Consider the following 13,506-nt stretch of genomic DNA (forward strand, 5'->3'; position numbering starts at 1 on the left):
GGCCTGAAACAAAGGCCTGCACTGGGCAGAGGTGTGACTTCCTCTCCCAGGCAGGATGGACATTCCAGGTCAGGAAGCTTCAAAGGTCTTGCCGCCTTTGTAATGTAAACCAGGTCTCTCCAAATGGCAGAGATGACCAACCCTCCCATCCTTACCCCACTTCTGGCGGCAGAACAGACGGGCAAATTAGTTCAACTTCATGCCAGTCCCACCCCTAAGGTGGATGAGCTAAAGTGGACACTACTTTTCAAATTCCTCCATCTTGCTTGGAAGGAATGAGGCCAATAGGGTTAGGGTTCTATCCACTTCTGCTGAGATCGGCTGGGGTCCCCCTGGGTTCCCCTGCAGGCGTGAAGCCATGGATCGCAACATCTTACCCCTGAGTGCGTGGTTATCCACGCCTCTACATTCCAGGGTGCATTCTCTTATGCACCCCCCGGAGAGGGAATCCAAGAGGCTGGACCAACTTTGGAAGAAGATGTTCTCTTCCTCCAACCTGGCATTTTGGTCCATGAACACCACATGCATTTTGGGCCATTACACCCGTACTCTATGGCACAGGGTTGCGCAAGTGCTCCGGCAGGTCCCAAAGGAGGCGCTGGCCATTCTTTCCCAAGCTGTTGCTGACAAGAGAAACGCAGTGAAGTTCATAATCAGATGTGAGCTTGACATGACTGACCCAGTGGACGGAATGGTTGCATTGACGGAGGCCTTGAGGCACCACGCCTGGTTGAAGACATCTGGCTTTTTGGGGGAAGTTTAATCTATCATTTTGGACATGCTCTTTGATGGCACAATCTCTCTGGAGACAAACCTGACTTAGCGCATGAGCATTTCAAGGATTCTCATGCTACGGTCAGGTCATTGGGCCTCGCAGCTGCCCCTCGTCCCCTTCAGTCTGTTTTTCGGCATTTTGTGGAGATGGAAGGATGGCTCACCACATCCGTCTCCCTACAGCCACTGTGCATGCGGCCCAGCCTCTGCGTGGCTGAGGATGTGAGATCCAATGCCCCATGGATCAAGGAGCCAGCGTTCTGGTCAGCCCCCCACCTCGCCCTCTGCAGCTGCCTCCAAATCTTCCTAGTCTAACACTTTCCCACCAGGGACCATTCGGGAGCAGGATTCGCCATCACCTGCTCCGCTGGCAGTCCATCACGTCAAACAGGTGTGTTTTGCAAATAGTCTGAAAGGCTACTCCCTCCCCTTCAAGACTACCCCTTCTTCCATGCCACTATCCTATGATCAGATGGTGAAGGATCACGTGGTGCTTCTTCGCGAGTAGGTTACAACTTTCTTGGCCAAGGGAGCCATAGAGAGGGTCCCTCTGCTATAAGTTGGTTGTAGTTGTTATTCATGCTACTTTCTGGTACCCAAAAAACCTGCCTTGTGCTAGACCTCCGGTCCCTCAATCTCTTCCTCAAGAAGGAGAAGTTCAAGATGCTCACGCTGACTCAGGTTTGATCTGCATTAGACCCAGAGACTGGTTGGTAATGTTGGACTTGCAGGAGGCTTACTTCAACATTCCCGTCCTGCCTGCCCACAGATGTTACTTGTGGTTCCCAGTAGGCAACGAGCACTTTCAGTTCACCGTGCTCTCCTTCAGACTTACTAGTACCCCTTCGGTATTCACCAAGGTCATGGCGGTGGCCACACCCCATCTGAACATGACAAGGGGTTTCAATCTTCCACTACCTCGACAGCTGGCTTTTAAAGGCAGAACACAGGATTTCCTTTGGAGAGGGGTGTAACACCCTCTTCCTTTGGAAATAGGTGTTACATAGCTTGGGAGGGGTAGCCTACCCAAGCCACTGGTATGCTTTGAAGGGCATAATTGGAGCCCTCCTTTCATAAACCAATCTGCACCAGTTCAGGGACCTCCGGTTCCTGCTCTAGTGCGAAACTGAATAATGGAAAGGGGCGTAACCACTCCCCTGTCCATCACCACCACAGGAGTGGTGCCCAAAGCTCCTCCAGGTGGCCACTTGATTCTGCCATCTTGAATCCAAGCAGAGAACTCTGGGAGCCTCTGAGTGGCCAGGTCAGGCAGGCGACGTCACAGCTACCTCCTGATAGGTAGTCACCCCTCAAGGTGACCAATCCCCCTTCCAGGGCTACTTAGGGTCTCCCTCTTAGTTGGGTCCTCAGATTCGATATGAAACTTCCAGCAGGTCTCCTCTGCACCATTTACTTTGACTACTGGCCACTGGAACCACTACTGGACTCTACAGGAACCTACAACCTGCAGCTACAGCTACGACTCTGGTCTGCAACATAGTTTCTCCGGCTCCTTCCAGCAACTGCAACATTTCCCCAGCTGTGCATCCTCTGAGGGTGACAAGTCTTCAGCCTGTACAAGAAGCAAAAAGGAATCTACCTTGGAGTGAAGGAGTCACTCCCCTGCATCCGCAGGCACCCACTGCAACAACGACCAGCTGTGTGGATCTCCTCTCCTCCAGAGCTGTGTGGATCTTGCATCACAGGTGGTAGTCTGGAGTGGTCCCCTTTTTCTTCTCTGCCAGTTATCCAACTTGGGAGAAGGTAAGCCCTTACCCCTCACGCAGGCCATTAACCAGTGTACCGTGCCTTTTGCAGCTAGCAAGGCTTGTTGGCATCTCCATGTAGCCTCAGCCCCCAGCACTCTTTCCTGCGATGCACAGCCCTCTGCGTGCTTCTCCTGCGATGAGAGACTCCTTTCTAGGTGTGCTGTGTGGGCCTCTCTGCGACTCCTGTGCTTGCTGCCTGTGGGTCGCCTGTGGGGGCTATCTCCTCTTCCTGTGACTCTATTCACTACTGAGGGTCACCCAGGACTTCCCCTCTGTGGGTTGAGTCCTCCTGGACCTTGCTGGTCCCCAGCAGCCCTGCATTTCTTCCTAATGGCATTTGCATTTGCCAAGGATTATTGGTGTTTTTTCCACACCACTGACTGGCTGCAATCCTTCTTCCGGCATGGGACATTGACTGCAGCACTCTAGGAACTCTTCAGATGCTCCAGTGCTGCACTGCTGACTGTCTTTGTTCACCGTCAACCTGATCCTGCATCCACAGATGGGTGGGTTGTGGCTCCTGCCACCACCGGACACTCTAACGTGAACTGGACTTGGTCCCTTTCTTTTCCAGGTCTTCCTGTTCCAGGATCCACCTTTTGTTTCTGGCAGTCTTGTCTGGGTGTTGCAATATCTTTCTCTGAAGTCCTTTTGGTGGGTTTGGGGAGAACCAGGTACTCACCTATCTTTTCCTGGTCACTGGGGGACACTCTGGTACTTGCCTTGTGGGTTTCCTAGTTCTTCCAGTTCCCCTATACTGAATCCACTTCCTTGGGTGGAGGCCCGACTTACCCATTCCACATTCTTATTATATGGTTTGGTCCTATCCCTCCGAGGGCCTTCAGTACTTATTATTGCTTTTACTGTTCTCTATTGCATTTTATCCCATTTCCTGATTTCTACTCCTGACATGTAACAGTGTGTTTCCTTACCTCCAGTTGGGGTATTGCCTACATAGTATTTTGGTATTTGTGTTACCATAATAAAGTACCTTTATTTTTGTAATACTGTGTAGTTCTTTCATGTGTGTAAGTGCTGGGTGACTACAGTGGTATTGCATAAGCTTTGCATGTCTCCTAGATAAGTCTTGGCTGCTCATCCATAGCTACCTTTAGAGAACCTAGCTTCCTAGACCCTGACTACATCTCACTAATAGGGGATACCGGGACCTGATATAAGGTGATAATACTCACACACACCTCACCACACACCAGGCCAGCTTTCTACAACTGCCATAACATTGCTACATGATTTGAGTGGTCTGTGAGCCTTCTCTATCAGTCCACCATACACAACCTTCTTTCTGGACAAATGGTCTTGAGAACTCATACCTCCTTTCTCCTAAACATGGTAACTCCTTTTTCACGTTGGACAAAACATCACCCTCCTGGGTTTCTTCACTTTGTCTCACCCCTACAAGGAGGAGTAAAGCCTCCATTGGGTAGATCCTAAAAGAGCTCTCAGATAGTACATCAATCATTCCAAACCCCATTGGTTGGTTGATCAACTCTGTTGGGCTTGATCCTCTCTGAAGGGTAACCCCAAAGGTTCTGGCCTTCACCCCTGCTTTTTTTTAACCTTTTTTTGGTTTTAGTGACAATGAGCACTTTACCACTACTATCTAGTGCTAAAGTGCTTTTGCTCACTCCTTACAACATAGTAAAATATGTCTGTGCGTGATTGGCACATTTAATTTACTTGTAAGTCCCTAGTAAGGTGGTACAACGTGTACCCAGGGCCCGAAAATTAAAAACTACTAGTGTGCCTGAAACACTTGTGCTAATTGTGTGCAGTTTTAAACTGCCAATTTGACCTGCCAAAATAAACCTTTTGCCAGGCCCAAACATCCATTTTCTATTACATATAAGATGCCCCTAAGGTAGACCTTAGATAGCTGATAGGGCAGATAGCAGTGGAATTTAAAAGATGGTCTAGCCTTTTAGGTTTTACAAGGGTTGGTAGTTAAAACCCCCTACATTTATTTTCCCTAGTGTTTATGCCTACCTCTCCCATAGGGTAACACTGGGTTTACTTATTACATTTAATAAGTGCTAACCTTTGATTGGGAGCAGGTATAAATAGCATGTTTGGACTCAAATGCATTGTAATTTAAAATCCTCTTTAATGGTAAAGTTGTATTTTTGATTACAAATTTGAAAATGCTATTTTTATTAAGGTGGCATGTTCCTGCCCTAAACTTTCTGAAACCTCATAGGAGTTTGTAGCTGCCTGGGCCTGTTAATTGCTCCCCCATCAGGAATGTTTATTGGGTGGAGACAATGACAATAGGACCTGGCCATATCTGGGATAGAGCCACCCTGCCAACATAGCAGGGGTAGAGCTGTTCCCTGCCCAACTTACATTTTGAAAGAGCTGCCTCAGCACACTGTAAAAAACTTGACTTCCAGACTTCTTGGAACCTGGCATGGAAGAAGGAAATTCTAGAACCATCTGTGGAGGGGGAAAGCTCCAGAAATTTCTTAAACTTCAAAGCTGGCCCCTAGAACAAATAGTAGACCCTCAGACCTATTCTTCAGTACACTCCTGGACATGTGAAAGACTACAAAAGGACTGCCTTGTACTCCAGAGGCCTGCCTTGTTGCTTGAGTCCTACCTTGTTTCCCAGAGGACTGTCCGGCTAATTGAGACTTGCCTTTTTGCGTGAAGGAGAAAGGACCATCTCCTTGATTCCAGATTTACCAGAGTGTTTCAAAGGGTCAGTTTGCTGAACTCCTGTTCTGAGCTACAGGGACACAAGAAACACCAGAGGCCTCAATTAATGCCCATCCGACCTACTGCAACTGGCCCTCCTGGACCTGCAGCAACTGGATCAGCCTGGATCTGCAACTAACCAGCCAGAGCCCTGCTGGCCTCTCCTGCAGTGAGTTCCTGATCCCCAAGAGGTGCTCGACAAGTCATGGACATTTGGCTGGCATCAGCTGAGCTTCTCCTGTGAAATCCTGAAGTTTTGGTGTTTGCGCACCTGACTTTGAGAAGTAGATTTTTTTCTGCTGGGATCACCTGGCCCCTGTATGCGACCTGCATTCCATCACGGTCGTCTAGAACTTGCAACATTGTCCTAGTCTATATGACCAGGTACACCGAGTTAGGGCTTTCTGATTCTTGCCACTATTTTTACTTAAACATTTAAAATTGCATGCTTAATGACAATTAGACCCTTTTATGATGTAGGATCATGACAGTTTGTTTTAGCAACCGACTGTAAAATGCAAAAGCATGTTAAAATGTGTCTTTTAAGTGCAATGTTCAGTGTTGGGAATAAGCATTTCTCGTTAAAGTTCTCCTGAAATGTTCATATCTGATAGACGTCTAGCTGTAGATTCCATACCTAAGAATATTCCCAAGGCGCCAAACTGGATCTGGAAACCTTTTAGCAATCCCCCTTGCTTGCAGGTAGATGGCATTGTTCGCCTCAGTGTGGTGTCGTTGGCATAGTTCGCACCAGAAGTGAAGTGCGTATTGCCTATATAGGCACCACCCAGTGTGCTGACCTCCGTGCCTTCTTTTCCTCACCATCAGCGTGAATCTGGATCAAGGTCCACTCAGTCACTTTTTGACTTTCTTCTTTCAATGTTTGTTGATGTCTAGTGTGCCTTTTCCAATTTTTTCGATAGGTGTCCTTGAAGAAACCCACCAGGTTCAAGCTTTGTGATGCCTGTCATCAGCAGATGTTGAACAGACCCCCCACTTGTGTGTGTTTGTGGTGCCTGGAGAGGGACCACAGCTCTGGGTTGTGTGCTGAGTGCAAAACCATGCATCCCAAAGCCATCTGTGAGCAGGAAAAGAAGCTCCTGGCCACTCACCATGCAACTCTGCCCCACTCCAGGTCCCATTCACGTGGGGGGTCTTGGAAGCACTCCGTAAGTGGCTTGCACCGGTCCTCTTTGCACTCCCAGACTCCTTCAGGTAAGCTCCATTAGATAAGCAAGAAGCCGAAGTGCCAACTTCTCTACGTCGCTCTCATTCTTTCACGAAACGAAGGAACAAATCAACAATTCCCAACCTTGCTCTCAGGTTGTTCCTGTGCTGCTGCCATTGGAAACTGGGTCCACTCTGCACTTTCTTGAATTTACTGGAGCCAGAGGAACCCCACCCAACTCTGAGAGATTTATGAGGCCATGACCCTAATTTTCGCAGTCAAAACTCTCTTGAGCCCCTTCAGGTCCCTTGGGTTTGGTTGAACGTTTGATTTGGGTTCTGCCGGAAGGCCTGCACTAATTGCAAATTGACCCCTTAGGACACATTGCCAGCTTCACAAATTCCTCCACAGCCTGTTGCAGTAGCGCCATCCCCAGGACTGCTGATGCTCATCGGTGGCACCGAACCCATTGTGATTCCCGACTCTCTTACGGAGCGGGACCGGTGTCACACGATGTCTGTTCCGGTGCCAATCAGTCCCACGTGGTCTGATTTGGAAATGCAGCACTATTTCCCTGAAGAGCCCATTGAGGAACACAAATAGAGAGGGGATCTAAAGGTCCATACAGCTACACGGACCCCTTAGCAGAGTCTATTGCCAAGGACAAATGGTATGAGGACCTGGCTGATGCCAGTGATCTGGACACTTCACCAGACACTGGCCTCCTCTCTTCTCCCAAATTGGCTATGGAGGAAAGTGCCTCTTTCGCAATGGTGGTCTAGAGGGTGGCTGAGGACCTGGACCTACAGTTGCCTATAGTTCAAGACAAGAGAAATGTCTTGACGGAGGTGCTTCAACCAGGGGTATCTCCATCAGAACCGTTACTACCCTCCTACAGAGCCCTCACTGATGTCCTGCTCAGGGACTGGGCCAAGCTCTGAACAGGTAATTCTTTGCACAAGACCACTGCTTTCCTCCATTGTCCTGCTCCCATATACCCAGCCTTCCTTTCCCACCACCCCAGCCCTGACAGCCTGGTGGTTCAGGCCTCAACTTCCACGATCAATCCTGGTGTGTTCCCTACCACACCACCGGACAGGGAATCCAAGTGTCTGGATACCTTCGGAAAGAGGATTTTCTCTTCCATCAGCCTGGCACTCTGGTCCATGAACACCACCTGCTTATAATATTGTTATTCTCTTACTTTGTGGATAAGGTTGCGTAAGTGCTACCTTTGGATTCGGGTGAAAGCCCGGACCATACTCTTCCAAGCTACTGATGAGGGCAAGATGCAGCAAAGTTCAAAATATGATGCAGGTTCGACACACCAACCCACTGAGCAGAGCTACTGCTTCTTCGGTTCCACTCGGACGTCACACCTGGTTACGGAACACTCACTTTCCAGGGGATGCCTAAGCCTCGCACACGGATATACCCATTGATAGGACACGTCTCTTTGGAGACAAAGTTGATTCAGCCTTGAAGAGATTCAAAGACAAGTAGGGCCACTGCTATGACATTGGGGTTGAATTCTGCCATATGTGGCTTCCATGGCTATGGAAGGGGCGACTAACCGTGTCCATTCCTCCATAGCCACCACAACCAGCAGATTCAGTCCTTTTGTGGCTGCTAATACAACTCCCACATTCCTCATGGGACTCAAAGCCAGAGGTCCCCTCAATTCGCCCCCCTCACACCCCTAAGGCAACTGCACAGCCTAAGCCTCTTTAGTAGGCTCTTTGTCCAGCATGGGCATCTGGTTGGCAGCAGAACCCATCACCATCTGCACCAATGGCAGGAGATCACCACAGAAAAATGGATACTCCAGATGGTAAATTGGGGTTATGCCTTTGATTTTCCTACAAACCCCTCCACCGCTTCCTCCATTCCCAGATCGACTGACAGGCAACCACTTTGCGCTCTTGTGGCAGGAAATACTGGTCCTTCTGGGCAAAGGAGCCGTAGAGAAGGTGTCTGCATCAGAATTAGGTAGTGGTTGCTTTTCCTGCTACTTTTTGGTGCTAAAGGATGATGTTGGCCTCCATCCTATCTTAGTCTGCGCTCTCTCAATTACTTCTTGAAAAAAGTAAAAATTCAAGATGGTCAGCCTAGCAAAGGTCTTAGCTGCCCTTGATGATAGCGTTGGACTTATTGGTCGCCTATGTCCACATTCCCATCCTGCCTGGCAAAAGATATTACCTGCAATTCACCGTGACCTAGAAGCATTATCAGTTCACTGTGGTCCCCTTTGGGTATTCACCTTGCGGATGGCAGTGGTTGCAGCACATCTCCGGAGTTCAGGGATTCCAGTCTTCCCCTACCTCAATGATTAGCTGTTGAAGGAAAGCTCATCCCAGGCAGGTGTCTCCCTCTTCCAGATTGTGGCTGGCCCCAGGCACTCACTGGAGTTCACAATCAATATGCCAAAGTCACAGCACTCTCCCTCTCAGATGCTCACTTTCATCTGAGATGTTCTGTATACAGTGCAGTTTGGAATTATCCTGTAGAACAGCGACTCGAGGACATTTGAGCTATGATTCTGATGTTTTAGCCTCTATTCTGGATTTTGGTGAGACTGACTCCGAAGCTGCTGGGTCTCATTGCCTTCTGCATCTTGTTGGTACAACATACCTATTGGCATATGCGGGCTCTGCAGTGGGACTTAAGGCCCCAGTGGGCACAGCATCAGGGAAATCTCTCTTACTTGGTCCAGATATCGGAGGGAACTGCAAAAGATCTGCAGGGGTGACTCAAAGACCATGATTGGGTTAACTGCAGACTTCTCTCTTTTCACCACACAGAGCTCACAGTGGTGATAGACACGTCACTTCTGGTTTTGGGCAGTTACCTGGAAGAGGTAGAGATCTGAGGCCTCTGGTCTCTGGTGAAGTCTCAGCTCCACATCAATATGTTTGAACTGAGAGTGACCCTACTGGTATTGAAAGCCTTCCTTCCTTTCATTAAGGTAAGGCTAAATCAGGTGTTCACAAACACCACAGACCATATTGTATTGCAACATGCAGGGCGGGCTGAGTTCATGGACCTTATGTCAAGAGGCTCTGCGTCTCTGAGAATGGCTGGAAGGTCATAACATATTTCTGGTGGTTCAACATCTGGTGGGCTCTCAACGCCAGAGCAGACAAACTCAGCCATCAATGCCTTCTCGGTTCATGACTGGCATCTCCAATCAGAGGTGCTGCAATGTCTTTTCCAAGATTGGGAAGAGCCTTGGTTAGATCTATTCACTATTGCCGAGAATGCACAGTGTTAGCACTTCTGTGCACTGGAGTTTCCAAGACAGGTCTTGCTCTGAGACACATCTTTTTGCCAACACCACTCCTGTCCGGAGTTCTCAAGAACATCAAGACCAACTAGGCCTGTCATCTTGGTGGCTCTGGACTGGGCATGGAGATTATGGTACCTCAAACTCCTTAGCATGATAATCTGTCCTAAAGGCAGGCTGCCCATTTGGGAGGATCTTCTGTCACAGCAACAGAGCAGGGTACTCCACCCCAAACTGTCCACTTTTCACCTTCATGCGTGGAGATTGATGACAATAGTTGAGGGTATTAGATCTCCTTCCTGTAGTATAAGATATCATTCTGGCAGCCAGGCGTTCCTCCACTACAACTATTTATGCCTGCTGATGGGACAAGTTTGTTGCTTGGTGTACATCTAAATCGGTTGATCCTCTGTTTGCAACCTTGACTGTAATTTTTCTATTTGTTCTATCCCTGGCCTTGCGAGGCTTTGCTTTAGGCACAGTTAAATAATATCTGTCAGTCATTTCCTCTTTTCTACAGCTGCCAGGCCAGTCTTCTCTGTTTAAATCACCTGTTGTGACTAGATTCTTTAAAGGCTTACAGCATATGTTTCCTCCTTTGCCCTTCGTGAATTTAATTCTAGCCTTCCTACAGTGTTCCCCTTTTCAGCTGATACATAGCTGCCCTCTGTGGCTCCTAACTCTCAAAACTGTCTCCTTTATGGAGATAACAACTGTTAGAAGGGTTTGTGAATTGTATGTGCTTTCAGTTAACCCTCTCGACACTTCATTCATCCCAGACATGCTGGTTTGTAGAACTCAAGCATCCTTTTTGCCAAAGGTAGTCACACCCTTTCACATAGGGCAGAACATCACCCTGCCTAACTCTTTTCCCCCCACCTCATTCTTACGAAGAAGAGGAGAGACTCCACTGCTTGGTTCCAAAAATGGCGTTATTGTTCCATATTGATTGTACAAAAGAATTTCGGGTGGACAATTAAATCTTTGCTGGGCAAAGTAAGGGAAGGCAATTCAGAATAGAACAACCTCCCTATGGATTAGCAGCTGCATTAATATCTGATGTACTGTGGTCTAAAAACAGCCCCTCGAGAGCTTAAGAGATCATTCCACCAGAACTACAGCTATGACCACTGCGCTGGTTAGAGGACTTCCACTTCTGAACATTTGACAGGCAGCTATGTGGGCATCACTGCACACGTTCGCCAAACACTGCTGCATCGACAGTCAAGTTCAGGAAGATGAGCATTTTGCCTGTTTGGTCCTTCCGGACTTCTTAGTTTAACACAGTCTGCAAACTCGCCTCTGGGGAGAGATTACTTTGGAGTTTATTCTAAGGTAAGGATTCTGCAGCTAGAATTCTCTGTCAGATAAACAAGTTACATACATTCACTAACACCTTATCTGGTAGAGACTCGATCTAGCTGCAGATTTTTTACCGACCCTCTCATCCTCCCTGTTCTGCGAACTGTCTTCTGACATAAAGAGCTCCTTTAGGACCTCACTTTTGGAATACTAGTCATTCCTCCTATGCTTGGCTCCATGCTCTGGTGTGAAAAAACAGTCAAGAACTGAGTTCAGCCTGCTGGGGTGCCACCTAAATAGACCGCATATGTCACTTACAGTGCAGACGATGCCATGTGGAGCCGAGTGACACCACCTATTGGCATGCAAGTGGAATTGCTAAAAAAGTTCCAGATCCAGTCCGATGCCTGCAGACTATTCTAAGGCAAGGAATCTACACCCAGATAGTCTCTGTACCAGATAGGGCACCACCAAAGGTAATTGACTTCTTAATTTTAAAAAAATGGCAATTTTTGGTGAAATTGTCAATGCTTGATAATATGAAAAACATGTTAAACTTAACCAGTTCTGTGCCTTGGACGAGGTGACCTCGTCCAAGGCTACAGTTCCCGTGTGCCTTGGACGAGGTGACCTCGTCCAAGGCACAGGAACTGGGGGGAGCGCTAGCGCGCCCCCCCTGTGCACAGGCGGGGATGGAAGGGGAAGCCCTTCCCCTTCCACCCCCGACCCCCCCGTGACTTCAGCGCGCGAGAGCGCGCTGATTTGTCACAGGGCCTCCCCTATCGTGCTGGAAGCTCAGCTTCCAGCGCGATCGAAAGAGAAATGCAAAGCATTTCTCTTTCGAGCACGTGGCGGAGACAAGGATAGGCTTCAAAGGGAAGGAAATGTATTTCCCTCCCCTTTGAAGTCTCTCCCAGCGTTTCAAAAGCCGGATTGCTTACAATCCGGCTTTTCAAACGCCCACTAGACACCAGGGATGTCTTTTTTGTGTGTGAAATGGACATAAGGGAGCGACCCCTTGGGCAAGGGTCGCTCCCAATGGGGGGTATTTTTTAGAAAGGCCTTTTCTGCCCCCCCTGGGGGCCGATCGGCCTATTATTAGGCCAATCTGCCCCCAGGGGGGGGCAGAAACCTCTAGGGCACCTGGGATCATTTTTTTATTTTATTCTATTTGTTTTTTTTTTTGTTTTTTTAGGTGGGGAGCGACCCCTTAGGCAAGGGTCGCTCCCCTAGGGGGCAAATTATATTTAGGCCATTTCTGCCCCCCTTGGGGGCAGATTGGCCTATTTTGATGAGGCCAATCTGCCCCCAAGGGGGGCAGAAACCACTAGACACCAGGGAGTTTTTTTTGTTTTCGTGAATTTCACACAAGGGGAGCGACCCCTTAGGCAAGGGTCACTCCCCTGGGGGGGAGGGGGGGGAATTATTTTAGGCCATTTCTGCCCCCCTGGGGGGTAGATCAGCCTATTTTGATTCGGCTGATCTGCCCCCAAGGGCGGCAGAAACCACTAGGCACTGGGGATTTTTTTTGTTTTTTTGTTTTACAGATGGGGAGTGACCCCTTGGACAAGGGTCGCTCCCCTGGAGGGGAAAATTGTATTTAGGCCATCTCTGCCCCCTTTGGGGGCAGATTGGGCGTTTTTTGCTAGGCCAATCTGCCCCCAAGGGGGGCAGAAACCACTAGGCACCGGGGATTTTTTTTTGGGAGCCAATGTCACGCAGGGGGAGCGACCCTGTAGGCAAGGGTCGCTCCCGGGGGGGGGAGAAGGGGGGGGGTAAATTTATTTTAGGCCATTTCTGCCCCCAGGGGGGGCAGAAACCTCTAGGCGCCAGGGGAATTTTTTTTTTTGTGTGTGTCTTTTTTTTGTTGTTTTTTTAGAGATGGGGAGAGACCCATTAGGTAAGGGTCGCTCCCCTGGGGGGCAAATTCAATTTAGACCATTTCTGCCCCCCTTGGGGGCAGATTGGCCGATTTTAGGTCAATCTGCCCCCAAAGGGGGCAGAAACCACTAGGCACCGGGGATTTTTTTTTTTGTGCCAATGTCACGCAGGGGGAGCGATCCCGTAGGCAAGGGTCGCTCCCGGGAGGGGGGGGGGAGGGGGGTTGGGGGGAAATTTATTTTAGGCCATTTCTGCCCCCAGGGGGGCAGAAACCTCTAGGCGCCAGGGCAATTTTTTTGTTTGTTTGTTTTTTTAGAGATGGGGAGCGACCCATTAGGCAAGGGTCGCTCCCCTGGGGGGCAAATTGTATTTAGACCATTTCTGCCCCCCTTGGGGGCAGATTGGCCGATTTTAGGTCAATCTGCCCCCAAGGGGGCAGAAACCACTAGGCACCGGGGATTTTTTTTTGTTGCCACCAATGTCATGTAGGGGGAGCGATCCCGTAGGCAAAGGTCGCTCCCGGGCAGGGGGGTTGGGGGGGCAAATTTGTTTTAGGCCATTTCTGCCCCCCCTGGTGGCTGATCGGCCTATTGTTATTAGGCCGAAACCTCTAGGCG

This window comes from Pleurodeles waltl, chromosome 3_1 (assembly GCF_031143425.1).
Source record: "Pleurodeles waltl isolate 20211129_DDA chromosome 3_1, aPleWal1.hap1.20221129, whole genome shotgun sequence".
In the NCBI taxonomy this organism is placed as follows: Eukaryota; Metazoa; Chordata; class Amphibia; order Caudata; family Salamandridae; genus Pleurodeles; species Pleurodeles waltl.